The following is a 14,667-nucleotide window of genomic DNA, read 5'->3' on the forward strand; positions in this document are numbered from 1 at the left end:
TTTGTTGCAGGCAGACGGAATAAATGGAACGAAATACTTTTACCGGAATTCAACCTATATCTCAATGTCGCTTTGCCGGAAGCTTCCATCCATTCTGAAGTATTGTTATATACACAGACACGAGCGTGCGCGCTCACTCACATACACATAGAGAGATACATGTATGTGGTTCAAGTTGGTATTATTTAATAATAATAGTTTCTACCCTTATTCTTTAATTTTAAATATCCGTGTTCTCAAGCCAGCACATACATACACACATACATACATACATATACATACATACATACATACATACACACACACACATACATACATACATACATACATACATACATACATAGACATATATAAATACATACATACATACATACATACATACATACATACATACATACATACATACATAGACATATATAAATACATATTATATATAAGTATGCAAGCGCCCACACTAAGTTAACTATACAAACATATACGCACACGCATAAACGCCTGCTCGCCCTCAGTCACGCACACAGAGTCACGAAGACTCGTTCACGCACAAAAACATTGAGATGAAACGAAGAGAATGAAGACGGAATTCTTCCTTAAATTTTTATTGTTGAGTGACAACTTACTAATATGGAGAAGAGAGAGAGGGGGGGGGAGAGGAGAGAGGATGAGAAAGAAGGTATGCAGGCATACATACTGACAAAAGGAAGACAGATAAATTGGCAAAAAGACAGACAGAACGAAAGGACAAGGATATTGAAAGGGAGAAGAGGAATTAGGAAAGAGAGAGAGAAATAGACAAAGAAAACGAAAGAAGATGAATTAGGAGAGAGACAGAGAGAGAGAGAAAACGAATGAAAGAAAGAAATCAGGAAAGAACGAAAGAAAGAAAATGCCACTCTTGTTTCTCAGCCAACATATAATTTCCTTTCTGTAAAATGGCGACAAAAACAGTTTTATTTGGTTTGTCTTTACAAATATATTGAACCAAATCTTAAGAGTTTAAGCACAATAAGCAGTAAAGGCTAAAACTTTTATCCTAACAATCCAAACGTTGTCGTTGCTATTGTTGTAAGCCTGAAATAGGAGGTTTTTCCCCCAATGGCCTACCAACCATGACATCGCATTTTGTCGAGGGTATGCTGGGCTACATAATCTAATCTTTCTTTCAATGGTATGGTAGTAGAATTAGTTAAGCGAGTATGTAGCCGCGAGAGAGAGAGGGCGTCCAATGTTTCGGATAAAACTCCTTCGGGAAGGAGAGTAATAATGGTTCCAATGGCTGTTTGGTAAAGAGCTTGCCTCCTAATCACATTGTTCCGGATTCAGTTCCACTGCGTGGCACTTTGGGCAAGTGTCTTCTGCTACAACCTCGGGCCGACCAAAACCTTCTAAGTGTCCCCCCCCCAACATCGCTTGATAACCGATAGTGGTGTGTTTACGTCCCCGTAACTTAGCGGTTCGGCAAAAAAGAGGCCGATAGAATAAGTACTAGGCTTACAAAGAATAAGTCCTGGGGTCGATTTGCTCGATTAAAAGCGATGCTCCATCATGGCCGCAGTCAAATGACTGGAACAAGTAAAAGAGTAAAAGAGTATTGTACTTTTTGTTTATTTTATTTCATTGGTTGTCGCCATTTTAAAAAGTGGATCCCTCCAACCCGCCTGCTGAGACGACATGGAGAAAGAAACAGACTCATGCTGTTTTCGTTTTTGTTGCTGCTGCTGCTGCAGCATCAACTATTGTTGTTGTTGCTGCTGTTGCTGCTGTTGCTGCTACTGCTGTTGTTGCTGCCGCTATTTTTGTAGCGTTTGATTAGTTGATTTGTATTCTTAATTTCTTCCTTCTGGCGCAATATGGAAAGGAAAGAAAAAAAAATCTACCTTTATCGTTGCTGTTGTTGTTCTTGTTTATGGTAATTATTGTTGTTAATCTCTTCTTTTCCTCCTCCCCTTCCTCCTCTCTTCATCATCTTTCCCCTCCTCCTTCAAATCAGTAACACAACACCATATGTAGACACTCAAATGATCTCCTGATGAGATTTCCAACACAGAACAGTAACTGTTTTTTTTTATTTTTTATTTATTTTATTTGTTATATTCGTTACAGTGCTTGTTCTCATTGTTATTATTATTATTATTATTATTATTATTATTATTATTATTATTATTATTATTATTATTATTATTATATCTGCTGTAAAACAACGCCAAATTAACTGTAGTTTCTTCTACATGTTCCTGCTATATTATTATATTATTTATGTATTTATATATTTAACTGTTTATTGTGTACGATTTTATGTGTGTATGAATGTGTGTCTGTGAGTGTGTGTGTGTGTGTGAGAGAGAGAGAGAATGAGTGAATGTGTACGTATGTGTTTGTGCGTATACGAGAGGGAAAGGCAGAAAGAAAAAAATAAGAGAAATAATGAAGAGACTGGAGACAGAAATAAACAATTTATCATTAGATATGTTAACACAAGCCAGATGAACAAAACAAAGCTCATAGAGGTTTGTGCGTTCGCATGTGTGAGTGTGTGTGTTGTGAGCGTGCGCGCGCACACGTATCTGTCTCGGTGCGTGCGTGTGCGTGCGTGCGTGCGTGTGTGTGTGTGTGTGTGTGTGTATGTGTGTGTATTTGTCTTGGTGCTTACGTTTAGTGATGTAATTATGTAGTACTTGCCGTCATCAGATGATGATGAAGGAAGAGCAAACCGAAACTTAGAAGTCACTGCAAATATCTTCCTCGTAACTATGTGTGTCTTCCTGTCTGCTATATATATATATGTTTGTGTATATATATATATTATATATATATATATATATTATATATATATATATATATATATAATAGATAGAGAGAGAGAGGAGAGAGAGAGAGGAGAGAGAGAGAGAGAGAGAGAGAGATGCAGACATAGATATATATGCACATATATATATATACTATATACATATAAATATATGTATGTAGGATTTAGTTTTTTTCATTCGCAAAATATGAAAATTGGCTATTATTATGTGGAAGCACTCCGTCGGTTACGACGACGAGGGTTCCGGTTGATCAGATCAACGGAACAGCCTGCTCGTGAAATTAACGTGTAAGTGGCTGAGCACTCCACAGACACGTGTACCCTTAACGTAGTTCTCGGGGATATTCAGCGTGACACAGAGAGTGACAAGGCCGGCCCTTTGAAATACAGGTACAACAGAAACAGGAAGTAAGAGTGAGAGAAAGTTGTGGTGAAAGAGTACAGCAGGGATCACCACCATCCCCTGCCGGAGCCTCGTGGAGCTTTAGGTGTTTTCGCGCTCAATAACACTCACAACGCCCGGTCTGGGAATCAAAATCGCGATCCTACGACCGCGAGTCCGCTGCCCTAACCACTGGGCCATTGCGCCTCCACTATAATAATGTAGCATTCTAGTCTCATTACTTTGAAGGTATGATGTTTTGGAGAAATAAATCAGAGAAAAAACTTACAAAGATTTAAAAATCGAAAAAACTGGGTATTTTTAGCCAATTGCGTGACAGGAATTTTCTGCATTTAGCAGAGCGGTGTCAACTTTAAGGTTGTACCCTGTGAAATTTAGCGTCTGAACTGTTCATTGTAGGTTTGTAAATAAACAGAAATACCTAATAAAATCAACATGTATCATCTGGATCTAGTCTTTCTCATTCATTGATTGTATTTTTTAAATTGTTTTAAAATTTGTTATATTAATATATTTGTCTGCATGTGCTTACTTTATGCGTATTTCAGTATTCATACACACACACAAGCACACACAAACACACATATTAATGATGTACATAAATACATGGCAGATGTACATAATACTGAAATACGCATAAAGTAAACACAGCTGAGTGAACTGGAGCAACATGAAATAAAGTGTCTTGCTCAAGAACATAACACGCAGCCCGGTCCGGGATTCGAACTCACAACCTCACGATCGTAAGCTCAACGCTCTAACCACTGAGCCATGCGCCTTCACAACTGGGTGTATATAAATGTGTATATATATATTTTTTTCTATTTTTCTATTTTCTCTCCCTATTTATTTCTGTATTCCTTTCTGTCGAAGAGCATAGGCTCGAAACGTAAAAGACTTTCTCACTTCCCGGGCATTACACACCCGTCTTCGTCTCTTGTTTTTTTTGGTTTTTTTTGTAACTTCTCATTATATATATCGATGAAACTCTATATGAATTTGAATGAACACACATAAACACGCATAAGTATATGTATGTATGAGCATAAATACATTCTCATACGCATTTACAGCTTACGTGTATGAGTTTTTTATAATGTACACGCACAAATATATTATTATATATCAGTGTGTTAGTTTGCGTGTGTTTTCATAAGTACATACACGCAAACCAATACACTGACATATAATAATATATTTGTGCGTGTACATTATAAAAAAGTCATACACGTAAGCTGTACATGTGTATGAGAATATATTTATGCTCATACATACATATATATATATATATATATATATATATATATATATATATATATATACATACATACATACATACATACATACATACATACATACATACATACATACAGATATGCTTTAATATATATATATATATATATATATATATATATATATATATATATATATACCTTGTATGTAAGCGTACATATAAATTAAGTATATGCACACACAAATACACACGCACATACGCACTTACACACATACATACACACAGACGTACTTGACAAGTCTGCCTGTACGCGTTTGTGTATGTTTCTGTGTCAGTGTGCGTATGATTATGAGTGTGTGCGTGTGAGAGAGAGACAGACAGACAGGCAGAGACAAAGAAAGAAAGAAAGAAAGAAAGAAAGAAAGAAAGAAAGAAAGAAAGAAAGAAAGAAAGAAAGAAAGGTCATAGTTTCACACAAAATAGTTTGGAAAAGAGAAATAATGCGAAAGGTTTGCGCTCATATATCAAGGCAGCTCCTAGCTTCAATTTCTGTCGCTTTAAAGAAACTCCCTGGGATATCAGACATAATAATGATTTCTTTCATAACGTATGAAACCCGAGAATTGGGGAGCAGGGTCGGGGATATTTGGGTGCGTTGCGTCGTTCACGCCTGTCCCTTACATCGGTCACTTTTCTTCTCTTTTCAAAGTGGAAACAAAATCCCTTTAAAAGAGACAGCATTGGTGTCCCATCAAAGGTATGTAGAAGAATGTGAAAGGAGCTAGAGGCAGTGGGGAGAGAAGAGGAATCGGGAGGTTTTGGAGTTCATGCCTTTGCAAGTGATATTACTAATGTAAAAAGAACGGGGTTCCGACTGAGAATCGAAACTTGGGCGGCTGATTGGTTACGCTGAGGAAATACCTATTTTTTTACTACCCACAAGGGGATAAACACAGATGGGACAAACAAGGACAAACAAACGGATTAAGTCGATTACATCAACCCCAGTTCGTAACTGGTACTTAATTTATCGACCCCGAAAGGATGAAAGGCAAAGTCGACCTCGGCGGAATTTGAACTCAGAACGTAGCGGCAAACGAAGTACCGCTAAGCATTTCGCCCGGCGTGCTGACTGTTCTGCCAGCTCGCCGCCTTATGCTGAGGAAATACCGACACACAAAACTTCAAACTCAGCTTACACACAAAAACGTACAAACTCTCTCTCTCTCTCTCTCTCTCTCTCTCTCTCTCTCTCTCTCTCTCTCTCTCACTCTCTCTCTCTTTTCTCTCCCATTCGGTCGTTCTTTATCTATCTTTCTCTTTTTATATTCTTTTATTCTTTATATTTTATGGATCCACGACCATGCTGGGGCACTACCTTCAAAACTTTAGTGAATCATATTGATCCCAAAGTAGAGAGCGGTGACAAAGCAAGGGGTCTCAGCGAACAGGTATTATAACCAGGTATGATAGCCTGAGAAGGTTTGTGCTACTTCACCACTGTGCCCAGGGAGGGATGGAGAAGATTGGTTCCTGATCTTTCCCCTGTTATGTCATTTGAAGTGAACGCTACTTGCATTAGGGTAGAAGGTAACTGTCCCTTCTTCGGCAATTGTAAATAGGAACCATGAGTAGGTTTCTGTTTATAGCTACTGATTTCAGTTTCCAATACTGAAATACAATCTCCCCATGTCCTCAAACCTATTTAAAACAGTCGTTCTATCCAGGAGAAGTGTTATCTATTAACCGGTTCACACTGGGAAACCTATGGTGTGGTCCCTCACACAGTGACATGTTCTTGTTGCCACGATCGCTAAAGACAGTATGATATAATGTATGAACTCACAACCTCCTCTTCGTTCTCTTTCCTACCCTTCATGCTATTCTCTCTCTCTCTCTTCTACTCCATCTCTTCCTCTTACTATTCTTAAATAACACACATTCACAATCCACTGGGCCGCCATTCAATTTCAGGTTCCGTATTCACAGTTCTACCAACTGTTCACTTTGCCAGTAAGACAAAGTGAACTATCGCAGTAAACTTCCTCCGTCGGCAGGAATTGAACTCAGTACCCCATTATAATCCAATGAAACACTCATCAATTTCATAGTGCGGTCGCTGCTTGCAATGGTGAATTAATTAGGTCACACGTTGTGTTTGAAAGAAAGTTAACTGATCCAAACCTCGGACAGAAATGTTGCTGAAGGGAGTGAGGAAGCGAAACAACTATCAACCATCTTCTGAGTAGTTTTCTATTAAGTTATCATATTAATAAAAAAAAGAAACCTGACTGAGCTTTGCCGTCCGCTGCTTCAGAAATCCTGCCACAATTTGTAGCTTTACTTATCTTTTACTTGTTTCAGTCATTAGACTGTGGCCATGCTGGGGCACCACCTTGAATTTTTACTAGAATGAATCGACTGAGGTACATTTTTTTTTCTTAAAGCCCGGTACTTATTCTATCGGTCTCTTTTACTGAACAGCTAAGTTACAGGAATATAAGCACACCAACACCGGTTGTCAAGCAGTGATGAGAGACAAACATACACAACACAACACACACACGCACGCACGCACACACACACATACACACGCACACACACACAACACATACACACACACACATATATAGGAACCAGACTCGGGTCGCCTGGATGAAAACCAAGATATACAACGGGCTTCCTCGGGTTTCTGTCTACCAAATCCACTCACAAGGCTTGGGTTGGCGCGAGGCTATAGTAGAAGACATTTTACCAAAGTGCGACGCAGTGAAACTGAACCCGGAACCATGTGGTTAGGCAGTAAACTTCTTACTCTACAGTCACGTTTAGAGATAATTCTCTCCAACGTTTACGCAATAAAGTGTGAAAGAGATCTCAGACTAAAGAATGAGAACGCCATACTATACTTATTTATTATCTCTCATACTCTCCTTTATAACAAGGGTTTTAACCCAGAAAAAACTTCGCTTCGCATCCAGAACGAAATTTGTCTACATGTATCGAATTTAATTACTGATTAAGATGTTTGTTTTATAAACAAAAAACGATGCGCGTTAGCGAAAGGAGTGAATAAATAAATAAACAGAAATATAGGAGATAAAGAAAACAAACACACAAACACACAAGGAACAGATGTGACTAAATCAACAGAATTTAAGCCTTATACTTTAAGGTCAATGATTTTTATTTTTTTTATTACACACACTCACACATCACACACACACACACACATATGCACACAAGTATATATGTGTGCGTTTAGGAATTTGATCATATATATGTGTGTGTGTGTGTGCGTTTGTGTATGTATACATGTATATGCTATCCTAAATATACATTTTAGTTCTACATACATGCACAAATGCAGTATATAAACATGCGGACGATTTCTTGACTAGTGCGTTTCTCGGGAGAATTGCCAACAGACACAGATATTGACAAACTTACACACACATGTAAATATGTGTGTGCACATATAAGTGCGTAAGTGTGTATATCTGTATGTGTGTATGTGTGTATATATATATATATATATGTAGATATAGATAGATAGATATAGATAGATAGCTAGATAGAGAGACAGACAGACAGACAGATAGATAGATAGATAGATAGATAGATAGATAGATGGATAGACTACAGACAGAACAGACAGACAGACAGACAGACAGACACCAGACGACAGACAGACAGATAGATAGATAGATAGCTAGATGATAGACAGACAGACAGACAGATAGATAGATAGATAGATAATAGATAGATAGATAGATAGATAGATAGATGATAGATAGCTAGATAGATAGACAGACAGACAGACAGATAGATAGATAGATAGATAGATAGATAGATAGATAGATAGATAGATAGATAGATAGATAGATAGATAGATAGATGTGCAAACAAGGATATATGCATACTTACATTCTCCTCATTTTTCTCGTGTAATAAATACTTGCCTCTAAATGTTTGCCATAAATATAAAGAATTGGTAAAAAGAAAAGCAAATCTGGTTATCTTCTATGGATAAATGTAAAGAAAGGACTGTTTAAAGAAGGTTCTGGCAGTAATCGAGCGGTAGAAATTAACTGATAAGCACATGGATTACTGCTATAGGGGCGGCGACAAGAGTGGAAACCGGTGTCAACAATCGCCGGTTGAAAGGACTAGCATGAAACATTCTAGTGCCCCATTTTTCTTTATCGAATCAAGTCCTACACCAGTTTTATAAAAAGTTTAAGGAAGATATCTTAATTGGCTAGAGAAGATGAAGAGTTATTGCAATTATTTATTTTAGTGTGAAGTAATTACAGCAGAAACTTACGTTCACTAAGAATAAAAAAGCAGTTATTTGGAGGAAAATCTACCCTTGAAAAGGCTTTACTATAAATAATAGGGTTAACAGCCCAGCAGACTGTGGCCTCGAAAACATTGTTAAAATCACGAGCCACCTCCAAACAAAACCGTTAAGAATAAAAAGTTGTTGCGACTTTTACTTCCTCTAGGCGATCGAGTTCGGTCGTCTTCTCCGGGCCATCAGAGAACGCGCCGACGACGGCGCGGAACGCCGCCGCGCGTAAGCGGATTCGTCGGCCAGATCCGAGGACCTCACTGGACCGTTCGATCGGTAGTAGCGACGGGCGGTGTGTACAAAAGGCAGGGACGTGATCGACGCGGGCTGATGACCCGCGCCTACCGGGAATTCCTCGTTCACGAGGTTGGTTCCAGACCCCGATCCCAATCACGGGAAGTGGTTCAAAGGTTCAGATTGAACGGGTAACTACAATTACATGAATGGCCGTAAACTTAATTCCTTGTCCTTTTTTTAACTCCACCTCCTGGTCCTCAGCAGAGATTACTATGTTGCAAGTATTTGGAACAAGTGCCCAGTCTGCGAATAATATCCCTCTGGTAGTCTCAAAGACCTTAGCTAAACGGTAATATAGTAAACAGAAATGAGTAAAGAAGACAAACTACTCAAAACAAATACCGTGCGTGCGTGCGTGCGTGCGTGCGTGCGTGCGTGCGTGCGTGCGTGCGTGCGTGCGTGCGTGCGTGCGTGCGTGCGTGCGTGCGTGCGTGCGTGCGTGCGTGCGTGCGTGCGTGCGTGCGTGCGTTTGTGTGTGTGTGTTTTCTATTTTGAAAGAATTAGCATTCATAAAAAGTTATTTTATCACTAAAGTAATTTAATGGCATTCTAAACACATGTCCAAGAAATCTCAAACGACGATCGTTTGTGATGCTTAGAAGTTTCTGCTTGGTTCTCCCATAGACTTCTTCATTGGATATTCTGTCTTGCCAAGAGATGTTAAGCTTGTGGGCAAGTCCTGCTGTCATCTTCCATGTTCCACTGGCATAGATGGCAACTTGGATAACCGAAGAATTGTACAAAACTATCTAGCTTCTTAGAGTCATCTGATTTGATAGCCAAATGTTCCCGAACCTTCTAAAGACAGCTTGCTTCTCCAGTTCTTCTCAAGACGTCTTGCTCTGGGTCACCCCTGCTGGAAATGCTTCTATGCCATCGACAAGACACCTAAAGCTCTCCCTCGATTGAGCTAGAATGTTGGAAAAGGTAACGAGGACCCCCATTAATAACATGGAAGAGGACAGTTCGGAAGAATCTTGATGCAGAAGAGTTGAGCAGTTGAGAGGATGCGAAATCTCTTGCAGAAGACCGCAGAGGATAGAGATCTTTTGTTGCTGCCAAATGTTCTACATGGAATAAGAGGAACTAACTAACTTAAGCAATTTAAGGTTAATTAACACTTCTATACCAGACTTTAGCGTTTGAATAACAAACTCATTGATAACGAATGACATCTCTGGGACAAGTGTTAGATGCATTTATAACACATTTAGAAGAATTCGTGTTTGCTTCTCAGGAATTGGAGATAGTTACGAAATATTTGGTTAATGCCTATTACACTTGATGCTATGGTATGAAACGTTTATGGTGTCACACCAGTGTGCCAACTTCCCACGAGACATGATATTGTTGCCAAAACTCACAAGAAGGAATGTCTTAATTGCCATAGCAAAAGCACTAGAATATGGATGCAGCTGCACATTAAAATAGAGAATGCTGGTGGAATATTCCTGAAGAAACAGCAATCACCACAGACATGTTATTTTACTTTGAAACAGAGGAACAAAATATTGCACATTTGTAGGCGACTGCCAAACGGTTATGAATGTTTCGTTTAAATTTGTAGAAAAGAAAAAGAGAACATCTCTGATGAAACCATGCGAAACTTGTAGTTCTTCAAGACACTCTTTAAAATGTTCATACATAGCTATAAGAATGGGTGTAATGGACTTCGTAACAAAAGGATTGTATAAAAATCTGGGAATGCCGGAATTTTCCAAGAAAGTACAAAGACAATTGACTTGCATCCATCTAACGAATTTTCTTTCTATGTTCACGCATCTCTGTCTGTTCTCTCTCTCTCTCTCTCTCTCTCTCACTTTCTCTCTCTTTCTCTCTCTCGCGCGCTTTCTTTCTCCCACACACCCCACTCCAACCACACCACACCCACACACATATGAATAAAGACAAATCACACACTTATGTACCAGAGAAACATATACACACAACACTTGAGTGTAACTCTATCCACATACTTAAACATGCCCAATTTAATTCAGTGACATGTTCATAAATTCATGGAAACTGTCTCTACTCAAACGGAAAAAGATTGTGCCACTTTGTTAGTAACAAACGTTGAATTCTGCAGAGAAGTTACTTTATAATCTCAAGGGATAACACACGTTCATATGCCTAATATACCTACACTCTTACATAAATACATACACAAATATATACATGCATACATACATATGTACGTACATACATACATACATATATACATACATACGTACATACGAACATACATACATATATACATACTTACAAATATTCATGCATACATACGTGCATACATACATATATATATACATATATATATATATACATGTATGCATGCATAAGTACATACGTACACACATACGTATATACATATATATAATTATATATGCATACATACGTACACACATACATATGTATATGCATATATACTTACGTACGTACGTACGTACATACATATGCATACATACACGCACGCGCGCGCATACATACATACATATATATACGTACACACATATATATACATAACACACTGCCTAAATACTAATCAAAACCCGGAAATAAGAAAGCTAATTCGAAGATTACAGATTTAATCCATCACGGGAACTGTAAAAATCTATGAAACTTTCCAGTAGTTTATTATTTGAATATATATGAGCATGTCTAGACATGCAACTATATGCATGAGAATACATGCATAAAACAAAACATGCAAATCTGCATATATATATAAATACATACATACAAACAAAAATACCCTATTGTTGAAATTCTAATGAAGGAGCCTTGAATTTAGGTTAGAAACCGGTTCTTTATTAGCAAAATATCTTGAAATAAAACTGTAAAATTCTGTAAAATATATATAATATATATGAGCATGTCTAGATATTTAACTATATGCATGAGAATACGTATACATACATACATACATACATACATACATACATACATACATACATACATACATACATGTATACATGCATAAATACATACATACATACATACATACATACATACATACATACATATATACATACAGACAGACAGACAGATAGACAGACAGACAGACAGACAGACAGACAGACAGACAAACAGAATACCCTGTTGTTGATGTTGAAATTCCAATGACAGAGCCTTGGATCTAGTTTAGAAACCGGTTCTTTCTCCAATGGCAAAAAATTTTGAAATAAAATTGAACAATGACACTACATACGACTATGATTTCAGTTAATTCCTTGACCTGGAAAATGCTGAGAAACGGAGTGAAATGGAGAGTGCCAGAGTGCTATTTTACCATTATTATTATTATTAGTATTAGTAGTAGTAGTAGTAGTAGTAGTAGTAGTAGTAGTAGTAGTAGTAGTAGTAGTAGTAGTAGTAGTAGTAGTAGTTATCATCATCATCGTCATCGTCGTCGTCGTTTCTTACTGCTACGTAAGGTCAGCTGAACGTTGGTGTAGAGATAATTGGAGGAGGAAAAGGAGGAGGAGAAATCAGGATAAAAAGTAGTTGGGTGGGGGTGATTAAAAGCGGGTAGGTAAGGGGTTTGTCGTGTACATGCTTGAGGCGTTTCACTTCGATAATAAAAGCCTGAATGGTCAGGGTTTCGAAATGGGTGGAGAGAAACGAATACGAAAAAAAATCCCGCTTTTATCAAATCAAATTTCACGATATAAAACGGCCCCTAACTTTTTTTTGCTCTCGTTTTCCTGTTTTTTTTTTTTTTGCTTTGTTTTGTTTTGTTTTGCTTTTTTCTGATAATAGGTTTTCTCACCGAATTTTCTCACCCTCTCACCCCACACCACACCGCACACACACTCACACATACATACACACACATACATGTGTATGTATACATATGAGTATATATGTACATATATATATATATATATACACATACATATATATATATATACACACACATATATATATATATATATATATATATATATATATATATGCATACACACAAACATATATATATACCTACACACATACATACTTAGACACACACATGCAATCATACAAGAATACATATACACATATATACAAACATACATACATGCATACATACGTACATACATATATGCATGCATACATACAGACAGAAATACAATCATTAAGGCATACACATTTATACATAAATACATAGACACATACAATCATACAAGCATACATACATATACACATACATACATGCATGTGTATATACAAATATACATACGTACATACATACATACATGCATGCATACATACATACATTTATACATACATGCATGCATGCATACATACAGACACAAATACAATCATACAAGCATACACATATATACATAAATACATAGACACACATACAATCATACAACCATACATACATATGCACATACATACATGCATGTGTATATACAAACATACATACATGCATGCAGACATGCAGACATACGTACAAACATACATGCATACATACATACAGACACAAATACAATCATACAAGCATACACATATATACATAAATACGTAGACACACATACAATCATACATACATACATATATACATTCTTACGCTCCCATTTGCATATATGTTGATACCTGATGTCTCATAAAAAAAAAACACACAAAAACAACAACAGTAATTAAAGTGCCAACAGGCTTATGGGATACTTGATATGCCTGCATGCATGCATGCATGCATGTATATATGTATATATGTATGTATGTATGTATGTATGTATGTATGTATGTATGTATGTATGTATGTATGTGTGTATTTGCTATTTACATATGCGTATATTTATATATGTATTGTCTAGCAACCTAGTATTTAACGTTGCGCCTATTCATACATAACTTCTAAGTATTACACCAGATAATTATTTTTTTAATATTTCATTCCACTTCAAAGCCATTTTCTGCGTTTGCGACAAATTTCTGCTATGCCTGAGAATATATACCAGATAAGCTTCATACTGTGACCAAAGGAAATGTTGAAAGCGAAGAGAATTTATATCAAATTTATATACCACATTAATTGATATGCTACTGTAATTAATATAGCACACTAATTAATAAACCACAGTACTAGGCTTTAAAAACTAAGCCTTGAGGTCGATTTGCTCGACTAAAATCCCTCAAAGTGGTGCTCCAACATGGCCGCTGTCAGATGACTGAAATAAATAAAAGAATAAAAGAAGATACTGATGTATATATCTATGGGTATATGTGTGTGTGACTGGATATATATATATATATATTCTTTTATTCTTTTACCTCTTTCAGACATTTTGACTGTAGCCATGCTGGAGCACCGCCTTTTAGTCGAAGAAATCAACCCCTGGACCTATTCTTTGTAAGGCTGGTACATATTCTATCGCTCTCTTTTGCCGAACCGCTAAGTTATGGGGACGTAAAGACACCAAAATCGGTTGTCAAGCGGTAGTGGAGGGACAAACACAGACGAGAACACACAAATACACACACACCACACACACTACACACACACACACATATATTATATATTATATATATATATATATAATATATATATATATATATATTTGATAATTTAGGGTATCTAAGAG

The 14,667-nt window shown here is 37.1% G+C and overlaps 2 long non-coding RNA genes across 2 annotated transcripts; one reads left to right on the top strand and one right to left on the bottom strand.

Moving 5' to 3' along the window:
- Positions 1–5,138: 5,138 nt before the first annotated feature.
- On the bottom strand, positions 5,139–5,663 carry LOC118761884. Its single transcript, XR_004997711.1, has 2 exons — positions 5,614–5,663; positions 5,139–5,364 (listed from the first exon to the last, which is right to left on the bottom strand). It is a non-coding gene; the product is annotated as an uncharacterized LOC118761884 (long non-coding RNA).
- Positions 5,664–8,803: 3,140 nt separating this feature from the next.
- LOC118761883 lies at positions 8,804–9,388 on the top strand. The gene is made up of 2 exons (XR_004997710.1): positions 8,804–8,925; positions 9,208–9,388. It is a non-coding gene; the product is annotated as an uncharacterized LOC118761883 (long non-coding RNA).
- The last annotated feature ends 5,279 nt before the right edge of the window (positions 9,389–14,667 follow it).

Source organism: Octopus sinensis, unplaced genomic scaffold, assembly GCF_006345805.1.
Source record: "Octopus sinensis unplaced genomic scaffold, ASM634580v1 Contig18351, whole genome shotgun sequence".
NCBI lineage: Eukaryota > Metazoa > Mollusca > Cephalopoda > Octopoda > Octopodidae > Octopus > Octopus sinensis.